The following is a 19,392-nucleotide window of genomic DNA, read 5'->3' on the forward strand; positions in this document are numbered from 1 at the left end:
GCGCCCCGCCGCCGCACTAGTTTCTCTTCTCCTCTCCTCTCCTCTCCGCTCTCCTCTCGGCGGAGGAACACGATGTTTACAGTGTGAGGGAGGGAGTGACGTTACAGTGACAGAGTCAGCGTGAGGCGTGTGACAGAGCAGCACATGTTCGGAGAGACAGGGAGAGAGAAAAAGAAAAAGAGAGATGTAGTTTTTACACCAGTAGCAGCAGCAGCTCGCGTTCTGAGGAGGTTGGTTACAATGTAGCAGACGTAACATTCTATTCAACTGTCGTCAGAGTTCTAGAATTTTACTGTTCAAGCTCTGAGCAACGTCACGTTACGTCAGGGTGAAGCAAAACGGCCTAGAGATTTATAGTAGGCTAATAAGGGTTGTAGCTACTCTATCTTTCTTTTTTATCTTCTTCTTTTGGTTCAAATGTGAAAGTAGCAAGGAGCAGATGTCGGTTAACCATATCTTTAACACCTCTCATACAAAGTGCAGTTTTTTCTTTAACCAACAAACACATAAACATCTAACTGAAACTACTGCATGTAAAAAGACAGTTTACTGTTTGTTTACCCACATCCCCAATATATCAGAAAGCAACAATGTGATCTCTAATTGATATATTGTTGAATATCTCATTATTAGATTGTGAATACTGTTTGCAACAATGTGCATGCAACATTTTACAGTTGTAGCTGTGACTATGTTTAGTGCAGTGGGCCCCACTTCACTCCAAAGGGTCATGAGGTGGTTTTAAAGGGTCATGATGAAGACCAGTATACACCTGTATTACGTTCTGAGGAGGTTGGCTACAATGTAGCAGACGTAACATTCTATTCAACTGTCGTTAGAGTTCTAGAATTTTACTGTTCAAGCTCCGAGTAACGTCACATTACGTCAGTGTGAAGCAAAACGGCCTAGAGATGTAAAGTAATAAGGGTTGTAGCTAGCTACTCTATCTTCTTATCTTCTTCTTTTTGGTTCAAATGTGAAAGTAGCAGGGAGCAGATGTCGGTTAACCATCTCTTTAACACCTCTCATACAAAGTGCAGTTTTTTCTTTAACCAACAAACACATAAACATATAACTGAAACTACTGCGTGTAAAAAAAATAGTTTACTGTTTAAAGAGTACGAACGGTGATACTAAAACTAACCCTCCAGTCTGTGATGATTGTGTTTTGGCCACCCACATCCCCAATATATCACAACAATGTGATCTCTAATTTATATATTGTTGAATATCTCATTATTAGATTGTGAATACTGTTTGCAACAATGTGCATGCAACATTTTACAGTTGTAGCTGTGACTATGTTTAGTCCAGTGGGCCCCACCTTCACTCCAAAGGGTCATGAGGTGGTTTTAAAGGGTCATGATGAAGAGTCAAGACCAGTATAAACCTGTATTACGTTCTGAGGAGGTTGGCTACAATGTAGCAGACGTAACATTCTATTCAACTGTCCTTAGAATTCTAGAATTTTACTGTTCAAGCGCCGAGCAGCGTCATGTTACGTCAGTGTGAAGCAAAACAGCCTAGAGATTTAAAGTAATAAGGGTTGTAGCTTTTTTATCTTCTTCTTTTGGGCTCAAATGTGAAAGTAGCAAGGAGCAGATGTCGGTTAACCATCTCTTTAACACCTCTCATACAAAGTGCAGTTTTTTAACCAATAAACACATACTGTGTATAAAAAAAATTGCTGTTTAAAGAGTACGATGATACTAAAACTAAAACTAACCCTCCAGTCTGTGATGATTGTGTTTTGGCCACCCACATCCACAAAATATCACATAGAGAAAGCAACAATGTGATCTCTAATTGATATATTGTTGAATATCTCATTATTAGATTGTGAATACTGTTTGCAACAATGTGCACGCAACATTTTACAGTTGTAGCTGTGACTATGTTTAGTCCAGTGGGCCCCACCTTCACTCCAAAGGGTCATGATGAAGACCAGTAGGCTATAAACCTGTATTACTTCTTTAAACCTTCTGATTGGTTATTTGGTGTTTGTTATATAAACAAGAAATCAAACTTAAACATCTGACACATGAGCTATGACAAAGAGCTCCCTGTAGAGACAACTGAAGGTTATCATGAGGCCACAATCAGGTTTTACAGTCTGTTTTCATACGTAGAAATGTTTTTATATGTAGCAAATGTTGAGTTGTGTCCATGTACAAACAGTAGTAACTTTCTGTTGCTGCCCAGAATGTAAATGTGACCTCAACTACTAAATATTTACTGTACTGGTTTCATGGCAGTCCTCCTGGCTTCCTGGTTATGTGCAGCAGGGTTAACCTCAGCTGTTTGGGGCCCTGTGTAGAATTTGACCTCAGCTCAAACCTGAGAGGGAACTGAAAGATAACACGGGTGGGTGGCATCAGGGATGTGGTGGCGCCGTGGACTGAAATGTAACACAGCAAAAACACAGAACGGTTTCAGGTCCAGAATCTGTAAAAAAAAAAAAAAAAAAAAAAAACCTACAAGTGGCTTTGGTAAGATTTTAAATAAGTGAATATGGAGATGTGAGGCTCAGGCGGCCTTCAGGCTGCAGGGAACGTGCCACAGAGTCTGGGTCGCCCTGTCACATTTTGAAGTATTGCACCATGTTTAAACAGCAGCAGCAACACAGCAGGGGATGGACAGCTGGCTCCACTCCCACTATGTCTTTACAGCTTCAATATGCAACTTTTCTGACATCAGGAGGAAGGCTCAGCAGGACTTCCCTGACTCTGCAGATTCAGACAGGAATCCCCCTGGTTTGCTGGAAATCAGGACCTCAGCTCCAGGATAAGATAAGATAAGAGGAGATAAGACCCCGGCCTGCAGAGTCAGACGAGTGCAGGGCAAACACGTCCTGCTGCGACTTGGAGAAGCCCAATATTGTGCTGCTAAATGTTATTAAATGTAATGAAAGGAGAGACGTGGGGGTAATGAAGTAACTAGTGTAGTAGTAGTAGTAGCGGTGACAAGGGCTGAGATCCAGGCTGAGAGAGGAGAGCAGCACAGAGGGAGATTACACTGTGTTTTCTGCTTTACATAAGAAGCTTATGGCCATGGGGGTTTTTCGAAGGAGAATTGCAGCAGTCAGTCAGATGGACGTCCCCCGCTGTCTTCCTCTCACGCCGCCCTGTGTGTGTGTACAGCTGGGTTAGTCCAGTGGTCAGCCACTCGGCCCCCGGGGGTCAGGGAAATACCACGGGAAAAATGACAACAAACAAGCTCAGCCAGACTTTGGAGTTTGGAGGGAAAAAAAATGTAAAAACGAAATAAAACAAGAAGCAGAACCCCCGTCTAGATGTCACACTCTGAGCTACTGATCCTGCTGCTACCTAGGTCCTTGTTCCAATAGTCACTGTCCCAAATAGATAGTGGTTTTTAAGTTGTTCCTTGGTGTTCAAAACACTGCCAGCCAGCTCAACTTGCTCTATCAGGCCAATTAATAACCACTCTCTGGCGCCCCCTGTTGAACCAATGCCGAACCGCTTCAGTTCAACGAGTGCAAGACACTTGTCCAGATCATAATATTTCTTTTTCCCAGCTTAAGAGATGTAAAGAGGTCAGATGCCTCTTCAGTACACAGCAGAGGGAATGCTTAGATGCTGTTGCTCTTTAAAGTATTTCATTTTCATTTGAATATAAGGTCAAATAAAAAGCCTGAGGGGGATGAATGTGTTATATGGTATAAAAAACAGAGTTCAGCCTTGTCAACTCATGTCTCCTTTGTCCACATATCTTTGTCTACTTTTGGCCTGGCTCTGTTTTTGTTGTTTTTTTACTTTACTGTCCAAGTCTTCAGTTCCACCACATGGTGCTAAAAAACAACGGATGGTAACTGTAGAGGACACAGCAACATCATTCAGAAACACTGCATTCATTTTACCTTCAGAAATATGATACATCACTAAATCAAGAGGGATATTGCCAAATATATGACCTACAAATTGAACTATTATCATCATATATAAAGATATAAGTACATAATATGAAATACCAATAGTAAAATGTGCAATTTTTCTCTAATAAGTATAAAAATCATGCTTATTTATGTTTTCTTATTAATTCTGGTGTCAATTTCCTATTCTATAAAAGTGGTAACAGACTGTTTGAACTCACAGTATGTAACATCAACATATATGAAAATAAATATGGCTTTAGGATTATATTTGTCTACACCATGTCTACAATATAAGAATCCATAAATAAGCATATTGTATATGCGTTATATATTAAGAGTTCATTTGCAAAAGCAGATAACTCAGTGTTTTAAAATATTTGAAAATCTTTAATTATTATTTACACCAGGTGACATCAGTCAAACCAAAGTTGAGTGGCTTTGACCAAGGAGATGAGATGTACAAAAACAGATGTAACTCAAAAAAATAAAGCTTTATTGAAAACAACACTATGTAAAGAATAATTCAAAAGCATCAGCTCGTTTTTTTTTTTAAATGGCACTTATCTGCTTTTGCAAATGAACTCTTCATATACCGTATATTTTACTTTATATGTCCATAAATGTGACAACCGTTTGTATTTCCTTCTTGTTTCATTGCCCCCCCCTGCACAAAAGCAGCTCCATAAACAAAAGCTAATTCCCAGTTTGCTGTGGCAGACCTGACTGGTCAGCACAGAGCTCTGACCTGAAGCCACTGGGATGAACTGGAACGACGACCGTGAGCCAGACCTTATCACGCCACATCAGTGTGTCTGAATGGGAGCAAAGCCCCTGCAGCTGCTCCAACATCTGGGGGGAAAGCAGAAGAGTGTAAAGAAACACACATTCAGCTTTTACAAACGGGCATAAAGAACAGGTAGCAACAACAACAACAAAAAAAAAACAAATTACGCATTGCTGTGATGAAAAATTGGAAGTTATTGAAATTCTGATAAGCTGGTGTTTGTGTGAACTGCAGCTCTGGGATGAATAATAAGCTCGGCTGGTTGTGTTTAACAGAGAGTTCACAGATATAAACAGGAATCAATCAATAACCCACCTATTGTCCTTCAGCCTGAACATTAAGCTCACAACACTCTGGGAAGATTGCTAATGTGTTGAGCAGGGCAGAAGGTCACAATGACTGGAGGTGGAGGACATTACAAAAAAAAAAGAAATTACCCATTGTTATGCAATCAAGTGGAGATGCATTTTGAACGGACTGCTGATGTGAAGAATACTGAGCTGCTTCATGTTTGTCTGAACTCACAAGGTTTACAGGCTGCATCTCATGAAGACACGATGATAAATGAGGCTCTGAACTCTCCTGATGCTCTGGAGTAAATATTTTCAAATAGAGATGCTCAAAAACCTCCCTCAACAACAAGGACAGGAATCTTTCTAACTCATAACTTGTATCCATTATATTTCCAAGTCTTTCATAGAGGACGACTCCTAATAACTTTGATGATGCCCTTTGACCTTTCTACTGGCACTACCATCTGGCACAGCTGGCACCAGCATAAAGTCATCATTCATATTTTTGTCCAGTGCTTTAATAGAAAATGATTTCGGCTTGTGTTATCATCAACTGTGTAGTCCAGGCAAAATAACGTTTTACGACAGACTAATATTTGATTAGTGTAAGGCTCATTTGCATATTCAAATTCATTTTCAAAGAAACTTGTAATACAAAAATGTTACATTTCATGGATACTTTCATCATGTAAAGTTTCATTGTCATAGGAGTAAAGTACAAAAATAGCCCCATTGGGGTGTATTGTTGTCGGCACCATAGACTTTATACAGTAAATATTGATGCAAATTAAACATATTTCCCCAACTAGGATTTCTTAGGACCTTTAGTATGTTGTTCTAGACACCTCATAGTAATGATGTATGGTGAAAAACCTTCTGTGACAAATAGTTCTATTTTTGGGTCCAAAATGAGCTAAATTGGACTAGTGCTAATGAGCACTTAGCTAATATTAAGCTAGGAAACACATAGCAATTGTGTTAGCATTGTCACTGTCAGCATGGTGGCAGCATTCTGGCATTAGCATTTAGCTTTGTCCGTATAGCATCACACAGCCGTAAGCCACAGTGATGCAAATCAAAAAAAAAAACAAAAAAAAAAGTACCTAACACATTCATTGAGTTGTTGAATTATTAACAGTGTGTGACAGGCTGATGAACTGTGGAAAGAAACTAGTTGTGCAACACTGAAAGCAGAAGTGAGGACCGACTTTTTCCTTTACGATCATGAAGTGGTGGCAGGTCAGAGTCAGTCACTCTAATGCTTCCTCAGACTCTGCAGTCATTTGCAGGCAGTGCAGTGCAGGCTATTCTCAAGACCACAGTAAAAGATAATCAGATACCAGATGAGACTGTTACCTAATGCCAGGTATTCATGGGTGTTTACTGTTTAGCCAGACTACAATATTGTTGTGTTACACAGAGGTTGCTGTAAATGCTCACTGATTAGCACAGCACAGTAATTAGCCAGCTCAATAAACCTTCACTCACTGTCTTGTGATTATTGTGATGTTTCTTTGTGTGCAGCGGTCTTGTTTTTGTCCGTGATAAACTAATAATTTTTACAACACCATTAACGCAGCTGAATAAGCCTATGTAGCCTATAAACTGGAGTGCAATGGTCATATTTAAATTACCTCAACTCTAAATGGGACTTATAAAACGGAAAGGTGAAATCTGGCGATCTGATTGGTTGTTAACCGTGGTATAATGAGCATATACCACGGCTACTATTCTAAAGCCTTATCACAGCGTAGGCTATCACTCCGCGTCAGGCACGTAGACTGGTATAATAGAAGTTGTTGTATCCATGACAACGGACTGTTGCAGTCCGTAGCAAAAGACAGTTGATGTTTTTACAATGTTAAAAAATGGACTAAAGTAGTTGAATTCACATGTTTAAGGTGAACTTTCACCTCAGTAGAGGGTTGACAATGGTAGAGGGGACTGAGCAGTGACTTTCACCTGAAAAAAAGTGGAGGAAAACACGAGATGCAGAGCTAACTTAGAGCTATTGTCTGGAGAGGTGGGACTATTTTTTTCACAGTGAGGCTATTTTATTGAATAACATGTATTTCTGGTTGAATAAAAACTACATGAAATTGATTGCATATCCCTCCTTCATATTGCCTTTATTGGTAACCGTTTTCCGCTTCGCGTCGGGCTGAACAACGCCCCTTAGCCGTGGTATAATGAGCATATACCACGGCCTGTCGTGATATATTGCTTAAATATTACAGCCATTTTTTAATGTTCAGTGTGTTATTCTAGAAAAATAGACGTAGTTTTACTGTATATCTTACAGGCATTGTGGACGCTCTGGTCCCTTTAAGACCCACATGCTCCGCCCACATCGTTCTTGATCGAACGGCCACGCAGCGCGAACGTTCGAATGTTGCTATGGCGACAGACTACGGCACCCGGAAGGAGGGAAATGTTGATACTTTGAGGGGGAATTGCCGCCGATAACGGACACCAAAACACGTTAATCGTGACATGGAATATTTTTATGACAAGCCCTTTTATCTGCAGACAGACACTCACGTACAAGAGGAATATAAATACTCGAGCAATGGATGCACGTCGGACTTCAGGACAGGTATGGAGCCATAAACCTGTCTTGGAGCTTCCTACTAGCTTAACAGGTCACAAGTAACAAAGCATCACAAACATCATTAAACGTAGCCTAACAAATCTAACAGTAATGGCGATACAAACTTACGTTGTGAGTCAGAGTGGCTTCCTTTTTCCAGAATGAGAATCCTTTGCGAAAATGCAGCGTTGGTTTTCGCGCGGTTTTTGAGGTATGTAAAGTAGCGCGGTCACGGCAGAATGGTTTGGAGCAGTTCAGGGAACCTCGGAAAAACTAAACCCCGACACTGAACTCTCTGTTGTTGTTCATACAAAGTAGATTTTGTCCAAGCAATTGAGCACGCTGTTTTTGTCTGCATGGCTATTTTACAAGTAAAAAAATAAAATCCTGACCTTCATTTTTAAATAGTTGTTTTGTGCTGTGCTGCTTTCAGGGAGTGTTCATTTTGAAGAAGAGGGAATGGGTTTAGAAAAAAATAATAATAAGGCCAGGGAGCTTTTGAACTATCAACAGAGAATGATTGGGTCATTTTGTATAAGAGTCCACTTTTAACCATTGTATCTGAATCAGCAGCACGTCAGGTTGTGTAATCTGTGCGTGCTCCCTGTTATTGGAAACATGAATATTTAGAAAACCCATTTTATTCTAGTGTGTTTTACCTTTTGTTAAATGAAATGCTGCTGTTCACAGCCTTTCTATCCGTTGCTCTCGGCTCCAAGCCCAGTGGTTCTTTTTACTGGCTTCAGAAAAACTTTTTTTATGTCCTATGTTGGAGATAGTTTGGTGTCTTGACCGTGTGTTCTCGATACTTTTTGGGCAATGGCCAAGCTCTGTGGCTCATATTAGTAAAGTGAACACTTCATGTAGTAAATGTGTTTATTTTACCTTCTTAAAAATGATCCAAGACTTTGTAAACTATCTTGCTTGTTGCATGTAAACCATGGCTGCAGCCAAAGAATGCTGTTTTGCTTCTTAACTGAGTGAAATGAGCTGAGTTATCTGAGCAGCAGCCGTGATAAGAGCTGCTTTGAAAGGAGTTTTAGTGCTTCCTATCTTATCTCCTTCAGCCTAGGAAACACTGGACCTTCCTGTAGGAAAGGAAGGGAGAAAATGGCATAACAATTCCTTGAGCTAATGACATTTAAAGCAACACACCACGACAGATTCACAACAATGTAGAAACAACTAGGAATATCATCATCAAGAACTCATGGAGCTTTAAATACATGTTTTTCCATTAAATCCCATTCACAAATGTCAGTTTTTCTTTATTTTGTATTTTTCCATCATGTTTCAACATTTCAGTCCTGTGTGTTTTGTTTTTGTGGTTAGGAAAGGAGGATTTATTTTATCATCCAAGTGATATAAAGTTAGTTTAAAGATATGAAGCTTAAAATGAGTGCACCGTGATTGTCTTTTCCTAAATCCATATGAATTCTCCTTCACATCTGTCCTGATGTTTTCCATTGAGGTTGAAGAAAGCAGATTATTTAGACTTTCTGTGTGTCCATCTGTGTAAACTAACATGTATGCAAACCAATGACTTCATATGCACATGAGTCACTGTCAGACTATTGGGATCGTGCAGTTTTGCACTCCCACTGCTGCAAAAACACATCTGCTATTTGTTTCTACTTTCCGGATCAGCAGACCTTTAAGTACATTTATTTACCCAAATCAGAGACTTTAAGCCGTGACCCAGGAATCCATGTTGGTGGTTCACACGGGGGTCCGTGACCTCCTCATTGGGGACCAGCTCTGTGAGCGTCCAGCTGCTAGATTACTGTTTTTTATTTTATTTTATCAGGGACACAGTGAAAACACGATAGGCTACCTCCTGACCGACACATCACACTTTAAGTCTTTCTATTAGAAGGACCTTTTAATGGAGAGAGTCGTCCACTGTTCACATCTTCTCCTACATGACGGCAGCTTAACTCTGGATCTATGTTATTAAACTAAAGACCAGTTTCTGCAGCAGTGTCATTATGTCAAATGTAATATTCCTCTCTCATGTCTTTAGCTTACATTTTCTAACATGGCAGCATGGATCTGCTTTCTTTTTCACGTGTCAATGCTAATCCATCCATCCATCCATCCATCCATCCATCCATCCATCCATCCATCCATCCATCCAATAGTTGGATCCGTGTATCATCAGGAGTGATCCACATGAGCAGAGCCTCTGCAGAGTCCATGCCTCCATGGATCAGAGAGCAGTTTCAACCTCTAATGTAGAACTCACAGTTATTACAAACGCTAATCGCCTCATCATTTTGCATAGTCGTTCAAGTAGTTTCCATTCATCTGTATCCACAAGTTTCCGAACGTCATCTATGGTCAAAACTGGCTTCCGGTTTGCCGGTTTGGTGGAATTTTACGTTTACGTTTCCATGGTTTTCAGGCGTTGTCATAGTTGCGGTAAACGCATGGATCTATTAACGCTGGCTTTTAACACGGATGTCAATTTGTGTGATATCCACTGTTAAAAGCTGCTGTGATGATCCATGCGTTTTACAGATTTTCATTGGGAAAAAAAATAAAAAAAATTCATGCATTTACCGCGGCTACTGAAACCATGGAAACGTAAACATAACATTCCAAAACCGGCAAAACAGGCTACGTTTTTGACGTTCGGAAAAAGGTGGATAAGAACAGTAGCCTAGAAATCTATCTGCACCCTAGCGGCAGCAAATCTATTTGCTCCGTAGGTGGGTCTAGAAACGAGCCATAGGAACTTTTTGAGTCTCGAACACCGTTTGTGTTCACCAATCACAGCGCTCTATCTGTTTAGAGAGTCGTTGGGCGTAGCCTCGCATCACCAGGCTCTTCAGACAAACGAAGAGCCTGGTGTCAGTTACCTCCCAATTAGTCTACATTCTGGTTCCTGTCTGTAGCGGATACCGAAATCACCAAATTCACCAAAATAAAAGTATTCACCAACATAAAACTTATAAAATAAACATTAACTTGTAATACAATAAAAGCAAAATGTTAACTTAATGGCTCGGGGACTTTCTTGTAAATTATATTCCTTAAATTAAAGAGTTTTACCGCATTTTATTAGCTTGGTGCTTTTATTTTGAAGGAAAGGTCTGTCTCTCTCGCCCTGGATCCGTTTCCTACCAAAACAGCAGCCAACGGCCCCAGACTAGTTGGGCGGGCTTAATGCCATGACGACATACATTTTAATTGGCTTGTCAGGCTAACGACATCCTGCTCTTTGCTCTGATTGGTCGTAGCGCTACCCTATTGGTGCAGAGGCCGTTTGAAAGACAGCCTTCATCCCGCCCCCTGGATTGAGCCGAGGTCTTTGCCAGACTAGACATGTTAATAATATAGTCTGGCTTGTCAGGCTACAAGAACAGACATGTCATATTTCCATCACTGTTTCCTCCGTGTTTTCCATCGTTTGAAGTTTGACTTAGTCCTCTTCTATAGTTTAATGACACATGATTGGACACAAATTGCCACAAACTGTTTATCTCAAGGAGCTTCATTTGTAGTAGGCTATTTGACGACCAATGAGCATCATGGATTAAGTTGCAAAGCCAATAAATGTCTCTTCTTCTTCTTCTGATATTATAATAGTGGCAAACAAACGATCAGAAAAAGACAATATAATTATTAATTGCAATTATTTTTATGGTAACTAACTAACATTTCATGATGGTGACAGTCCTACCAACAGCATGTTGGGCAGTGGTTTTCATAATGGTTTGGCTCATCATTTAAATACAGGTATATTAATCTGCAGGTTTGGTACCACTGAAAACTGATTCATCTTTGTTGTTGTTGTTTAATATGGATCCCCATTAGCTGTCGCCTTGGTGACAACTAATCTTCCTGGGGTCCAGCTCGTAAAAATGGAAAACAAACATTTTTAACATACCGTAATAAGATTATAAATAACTACTTTACACTTTACATTACAATTATTTACTGCGAGGGTAACGTAAAAGGAAAAAAAAAAAATACATTACCACAAAAAGTATGAACAGCACGAAATACTACCTGTATCGTTCCATATGAACATGTTTTTTTATGTTTTGCGTGTTGGCTGTATGAGAAGCAAAGTGTTCAAGACATTATAGAACGGTACATAACTGTATGTTGAGTCAGAGGTCACATATGTTCTGCGTAACAGTTAGTAGGGTGAGAAAGTAGAAATGTCAGAGAAAGAAAACTGTGAAACTTTGGACCTTCACTAAGTTAATTTGTCGTTTTCATCCAGCCATTAATGTCTGTAGCTGTTTATTTCTCCATGAGCCTCAGTCTGACATCCTAGCAGCTCTTATCTCCTCTCCTCCTCTCCTCCTCTCTCTCTCTCTCTCTCTGTCCTTATCTTCCTTTATCTCTTGACAGTTCCACTTTTCACTTTTTTCCTTTTCCCTCCTTATCTCCGTCTTATCAGTCTGCCCTAATCCTCCCCCCTGCTTGTTTACCTTCCTGTTTACTTCCTAAGCCTCGCAGCCTTCGCTTCGTTTTTCATTCACTTCTTTTTTTTCTTTCATTTTCTTCTTCCAAAAACCAGGAAGTGTGTGTGTGAAATGCCCACCACGCTTTAACCAGATCTTCTTCTGTCGTTTTTTCAATTTCACATTTCAGCACTAAAATCTAAATTCTCTCCCTCGTTCCACAAAAAGACTAAATATCATTGTTCATGACACTCAGGATTTATTTTATGAAAGATCCTCTTCACTTCCTCACTTGCACTTGTAGATAAGTCTGACACTAATCTCCTGGGCTCAGTTCTCAATGGATGTTTTTCTAGACTTTAATCCTGTAGCAACAAACTGTCTCATGTTACTTTTTTTTCTCTCTTTCAGGGACATTTTTCTGCACAATTCAGCTTCAAACCATAAAAAATATGAATTAAAAACAGATTTGTGCTACCACCACTCCCCTGCTGCAGCTTTAAGTTATAGTGAATAGGGTAAAACATTTTAACTAACACATATCACTACGAAACTCCACAAGTTTATTACTTACATTAAGACAAATATTTTTTGTATTACAAGTTTTGTCCAATTTTATGTTTAAATATGTAAATGAGGCAATATCTAATGAAATATGCACTAATTTGCATACATTTCCAGAACAGAAATCTGTAAAATGGATAAAGCCACTTTCAAAATTCTTGTTTTATTTTGTGGACATATTAGAGTCAGAAGTTTTTACAGAGGAGGATTTTGGATATCTCTTTTTATCACTCTGTAAATGAGAAAATAATGTCACCAGCCCTAAAAAATCTAATTTCGCCCTGTTTTTAGTAATAAAATGAATCAGGCTGTGAATGATATATCAACAATCACCTCTGTAAAAACCTTCAGGATATAGAAAGGGATCAAAGTGGAAGGTTTGGTGTCTGTCAGAGCTGCTGAAGTGGAGATTTCTAGCTCAGAGTCTGAGTCTGAAAAACTCTTTTTGAGAAAACGGCCTTTAAAGACTTGTACTGCAAAATAACATAGATTGTTATTGTCAATCCTACTTTTACAATTGGTTTTGGACACGGAGGAAATGACAATTTTTGGAGCCTACATCATTGTTCAGGAGAGAGAGAGCTTTACAATGACACCTGACATGACCTGGGTCAGACAACAGGCACAGCACAGTGTGTCACAGTAGCATGTTAAAGGGATAGTTCTTCCAAAATTCAAATTTCACTCATTTTCTACTCACCCTCATGTCGACTAAGGGCTGGCAGAAGTGAGAAGAACATGGGAGCAGTGAACTGAGACACTGGGAGCTTCCGCTACAAACAAGCTTAAAATATAGACTTATTTAATTTTTTTCTAAACAATTTCTCATGTTGGGGCTTCAATACAAGAGGGACATTACAGACGAGCAGCATGGAGGTATTTGGATGTTTTTTGATGTGTCTTTTTGTTACGAAGAAAAGTGAGCTCCATGCAGTGCTGCACGGAGCCCCGCTGTAACTCAGAGAAGCCATGGAGGACTCTAAAACTTCTCCCAGCCCTTAGTCCACATGAGGGTGAGTAGATAATGAGTGAAATTTCCTTTAACTTTTTATACTTTTATACTTTAATATCCCTTTAACTTTTGGTGAATTTAGGAGAAATCTACTGACGAAAGAGACAAAATGAAGTAAAAAAAAATAAAAAACCTTAATGTGGATTTTTGACCATGTCTTTTGATTTTTCTGAAAGAAGACATGTTAAAGGGACAACGAGGAGTTTCTATTTGGTTATAAAAAAGTCTCATATTAATGTGGATGAATCTACGTTACCACTTGTTAATGGGCCCATTTTTGATAAATATATGGTTTTGTCTCTATGGTTATTTTGTTATTATTAGTGGTGGTGGAAATGCTGGGCGACCCGACCAGCGTTTCTTTACTTTCGATTTCGTGGCGAGTCATGAGAATAACGCCGCCGAATCTGACTTTAATTCTTGATGAATGAAAACATGAGTCTGTCTTGCGCACGGAGGCTCATAAATGTAGTGTGAAAACGCTTCGCTTTCCCAAAACTCCTCGTTGTCCCTTTAAGGAGGAAAAATAGCCTAAAATCTCTAAATTGATCAGTGCATGAAAAACAGTGTTTTTGCCTGTTAGTGTCTCTCCTTAATCATCAGGTGTATTAGTGTAGAAGTCAAGATGTGATGGTGTGTTTTCCTCCATGTAGAGATGTGTGGGTGCACTACACATCCCTCCCTCTCTCCCTCTCTCTCTCTCTCTCTCTCTCTCCACGGTGACCCGCTGCTCCGCCGCACTCCGCTGTTCCACAGCATCCCGCCGGCTGCCTAGCAACGCTCAGTGTCCATGGCAACCGAGTCAACAAACGCCCCCACTCCTCTTCAGCCTTTGCACCCCTCAATTAGGGCTAAAGTGTGGCAATCAGCCGAGCGCAGTCACAGAGTGGATTAACGGAGGAGGAGGAGGAGGAGGAGGAGGGGCTGAAACACTTTCTCTTCTTCTTCCTCTTCTTTTCTTTTTTCTGCCGTTTTCTCAGTGAGGAGACGGAGACACATGTCCTGTCCTGTTTTCAGAGCGGCTTTGTGATTAAAAGACGACATAAATCTGACTGACGCAGCTTCAGCCGGGCGGAGACACACAGGGACATGTGATGTGATGAGGTGGAAACCTGCAGAGACGAGGAAACGGTACAAACACACAAACACAGGCAGGTTGGAAACCATGTGACACCAGGATGCTGCACACACACACACAGTAACACACACAGTAACACACACACACGGAGAGCTCTCTCTTGTGGATCATGAGTCGACCTGCAGCAGCAGTGATGATCTGACTGCACTGTAAAACATCTCCAGCTAATTGTTCCTGTCAAGTGTCTAATTATCACATTCAGAACCGTTTCAGCTTTTATAATGACATCATCAAGTCTCTATCTGGGCAACAAGGTAGAGTTTATTTATTTATTTTAATGTTTATTTAGCAGGGACGATACATACAACATTGCCACAAAGAATGAAAAATGTGATGCATACAAGACGTCCATCTTCAGCTATTTGCCTTTTGTCTTTGTCCCTGGTCAGGCTAAAGAAGGATAAAAGATACTGAATACCGTTACAATAAGTGCAATAATACAAATACAGTGAATAGTTATCATGAATAAGTAAACACAGCTACAACATTTAGATTAAGAAATTGCACAAATTAAATACATTAAACATTAGTAAAATGCTGTATTGACAGTGACTTGAGAGAAGTTAATGTTCACATTTCTGCAGCTTTAGCGCTAAACATCTTTAATTCTGTTTGGGATTTGATTTCTGGTGGTAAAGAATTCCATAGGTGTGTACCCAGCACTGAAAGGGATGATTGACCGAATGTTGTGGACGATTCTGCAGCTTTGTGTTGTTTAAATTGTCCAGTAGCAACAATTTAAATGTAGCCTATGTCTCTACAGTGTCTGTCATGGTAAATAAACTCTGGATAAAGCTCCACTGATTGGTTAAAACTACTGTAATATATATAACAGTGAATCAGATCAACAGCAATAGACAGAATACAATAATTGCTCCACTATTGGTCACACATGTAATCAAATTTGCAATATCCAAATCACAGGAGCAAAATGACTTAATAGCAGTTTTATTGTTGTGTTGCCACGGAGATGCCCTGGACAACATACTGTATCATATTGATGGTTTGGGATGCGACCAACAGAATGACATAATCAGTTTTATACTTTTTGTAAAGACAATGAAGGAAAAAAAAAAAGACTGAAATCACAACTGATGGAGGTTTCTTTCATACTGTATAGATTACCTATTGATTTCTGATTTAAACTTATCACATCACATAGAAATCCAATGGTTCGCAAACAGTGAAAAGCCAAAACATAAAAAAAATTAATAAACTACAGTAGTGGAGTCAGACTTGAGATTTTGTTTGTTTGGTGGAGTTCAACACAGTATCTGTCTTAATATCAAATAAATAATCATCCCTGTTGTCCCACTCTATTATTTATTTATACAGTTACTGTACCGTATACATATATATATATTTATATCCACACAATGAGCCTGTTGTTTCTCATGCAGATCAGTTCAGTCTAAATGTCCCTCAGCGCTGCAGCTTAAATCAAACGCACCTGTTTCCTCAAGCTCAGGTCAGGACGCCACATCCCAACAGCAGGATGTTGAGTCGGTCGCCGTGGGGACGACTGCAGATGTTTGAACTTGGTAGATGTTTCCTCTGAAGCTGCAGCGTCATTGTGGAGAGACGGTAGCTACAGCAGAGTTAGAAACAGCTCAGTCTAATCAATAACACTTAATTAGCACCAAGGGGAGACGTTTATTTAATTTTTTTTTATTCTGTTTATATTCTCATCACTGATCTTATTCCTGTTATATTGTTTGCTCTTTTGATTTTTCAGTAGCCACTCACCTGTTACTGCAATGCAACTCAATAACAGCTCATAATATAAAGTATGTGTATATATGTAGGCTATAAATATGTTATATTTGACACATTATCAGAATACTATTGATTTAATGACATGTTTATGACTGAGGTCAGCTGAAGTGAGTTTGATATTAGAAAGTAGAGTCCAGCAGCTTATGTTATAAAGATAAACAGGTAGCAACAGAGGTAAAATGAAAGTAAGATGCAATTATAACACTGAAACAATTGGAATATATACAGAAAATAACCAAACAGAGTGTGTTACAATATACAGAATCAGAATCAGAAAAGTTTTCATTGCCAAGAGCAGTAAAGGTAACTTTACAGCACAATGAACTTGACGTGGTGTCAAGTTCAAGCACAAAAGGTACAAAAAATAGTGAAAAGTAGTGATAAAATTAAAATTAAATTGGATAAGAAAAATAGAATAGAATAAATTGAAAAATATTCTATATAAGACATATTAAAAAGATGACAAAACTTCATTGACACTCCTCCAAAGAGGCTTTTTGTGGATATTCTACTGCAAAAAAAAAAATGCATATATGGTGCTTTATACAATTTAGGATTTATAAACAATAAAATATAATAATAGAAAGATAATAGAATGTGTTGTCCACAGCAGTCAAGAGCCTGTGTCATTTTATATAATTACAGTATTTAGTACAGATGTGTAACAGAAATAATGTACTACTTTGAGTTGTAGTAAAGTGAAACAGCCACTAGAGGGAGACTTCAGCCTGGATATGAGCTGTAGTTGCAGTAACACAGTCTGTCCTGTAGGGGGCGCTGTTTACCTACTGATAACACTGAACCAGCTGCTCAATGGAAACATGCTGCACTGTGACTTACTGTATATCTACAACACACCTGCATCAGGTTTTCATATTTTACACCTTTTTTTTGGCCAGTTTAGTGCAGGACTTAATGGGATTTCCTGTCATCCTTGTATTTTCAAATTAAAAGCACGTGATGTCACCGTGCTGCTGCGACCTGCGGCCTTTTGTTCTGGTGGAGACTCTCTCAGCCTGAAACATCATTAGAGACACTCAGACACTTGTTGAGGACATTAGACAGGTTCTTCCAGGAACCCTTCACCTCCTCCTTCTTCACCTCCTCCTCCTCTTTCTCCTCCTTTGTTCCCATGAAGAACTTGTTTTTATTTCTGAGGGTTCCTCAAGTTCCTCTGAAGGATTTCTGAGTCTCTCTCTTGTGTAAACGGAGGAGTGAAGTCATTTAACCTCAGAGAGCTTCACAGATAAACAGCTGAAGATGATGATGATGATGATGATGATGAGATACTTCACTGACCCTCGGACGTCTCAGTGTTTCTGCTGCACAGAAACGGGTCAAACAGTGAAAAACCTGCAGCTTTATTTTGAAAAGTCACATTTATTGATGAATAGATGATTAAAGAGGGAAAATGTATCGGCTACACACACACACACACACACACACACACACACACACACACACACACACACACACTGTCTAATCTCTGAGGTGATGATGTCATAAAACTGAGACAGGAAGTGAGGCGACCATGAAGCTCCAAATCTCTGTATTGATTATTGATTATTTATTAATTAGGCCTATATAATAATATTTATTAGACAAAGAGCTTTGTTTACATTAAAATGAAGAGAAAACCTCCCTCCTTCCTCTTCTCCATCTCTCCATCCTCCTCTTATCCTCCTCTTTTTCCCTCCTCTGTCCACACCTCCCTCTTTTTCCTTCCCCTATACCTCCTTATTCCTACTCCTCTGCCTCCTTCTCTTTATCTCTCCTCCATCCTTCCTTTCCTTTCCTTCCTCCTCTTCTCTTCTCTTCCATCATTTTCCTCCTCCCTCTGTAGCTCCCTCTTCTCCTCCTCTCCCTTCTCTCTATCTCCTCCTCCTCCTTTTATCTCCCCCTCCTCTTCCTCTTGTCCTCCCCTCTTCCTCTTCCCTCCTTTTTTCTTCCTCTTTTTCCTCCTCCATCCACACACCTCCCTCCTTCACCCCTCTCTTTCTTTCCACTATACCTCCTCCTTCTTCCCGTCTCCTCTTTTCCCTCCTCTCCCATCTCTTCTCTCCCTCCTCCATCCTTCCTTCCCTTCCTTCCTCCCTCCTCTTCTCTCCATCACTTTCTCGTCCATCATTTTCCTTCTGTACTCCCTCCTCTCTTTCTCTCTATCCCCTCTTCCTCCTTTTTTCTCTTTCTCGTTTCTCCTCATTTTTCCCCTCCCACTTGTCCTCCTCCATCCTCATCTCCCTTCATCCACACCTCCCTCTATACCTCCTCTTCTCCTCTCTTCCCCGTCTCCTTTTTCCTCCTTCTCCATCTCTCCTCTCCCTCCTTCTCTTTCTCCCTCTTTCATCCTTCCTTTCCTCCCTCCTCTTCTCTTCTCTCCATTTTCTATTCCATCATTTGCACCCTCTTCCCTCCTTCCCTCCTTCTCTTTCTCCCTCCTTCATCCTTCCTTTCCTCCCTCCTCCTCTCTTCTCTCCATTTTCTATTCCATCATTTGCACCCTCTTCCCTCCTTTCCTCCTTCTCTTTCTCCCTCTTTCATCCTTCCTTTCCTCCCTCCTCTTCTCTTCTCGCTATTTTCTCTTCCATCATTTTCCTCATTGTCACCCTCACCCTCTTCCCTCCTTTCCTCCCTCTCTTTCCTCCTCTCCTCTCTATCCCCTCCTCTTCTCCTCCTCCTCCTCCTCCTCCTGTCCCGTGTGAACAGAGCCTCTTTTCTCCCCCCTCCTCCTCCCTCCCTCCCTCTCTCTCCTCCTCCTCCTCCTCCTCCTCCTCTTCTTTGGATGACCGCCTGTTCCTGGAATTCACGAACCCCTCTCACTTTTAATTTATGCGCATATTAATTGTTCTCCATTGTAATTTCCACCGTGGGATACAACATGCAAATGCGCCATGCATTCGTGCGTGCGTGTGAGTCTTCATGCGT

Source organism: Trachurus trachurus (genome assembly GCF_905171665.1).
Source record: "Trachurus trachurus genome assembly, chromosome: 16".
NCBI classification, from domain to species: domain Eukaryota; kingdom Metazoa; phylum Chordata; class Actinopteri; order Carangiformes; family Carangidae; genus Trachurus; species Trachurus trachurus.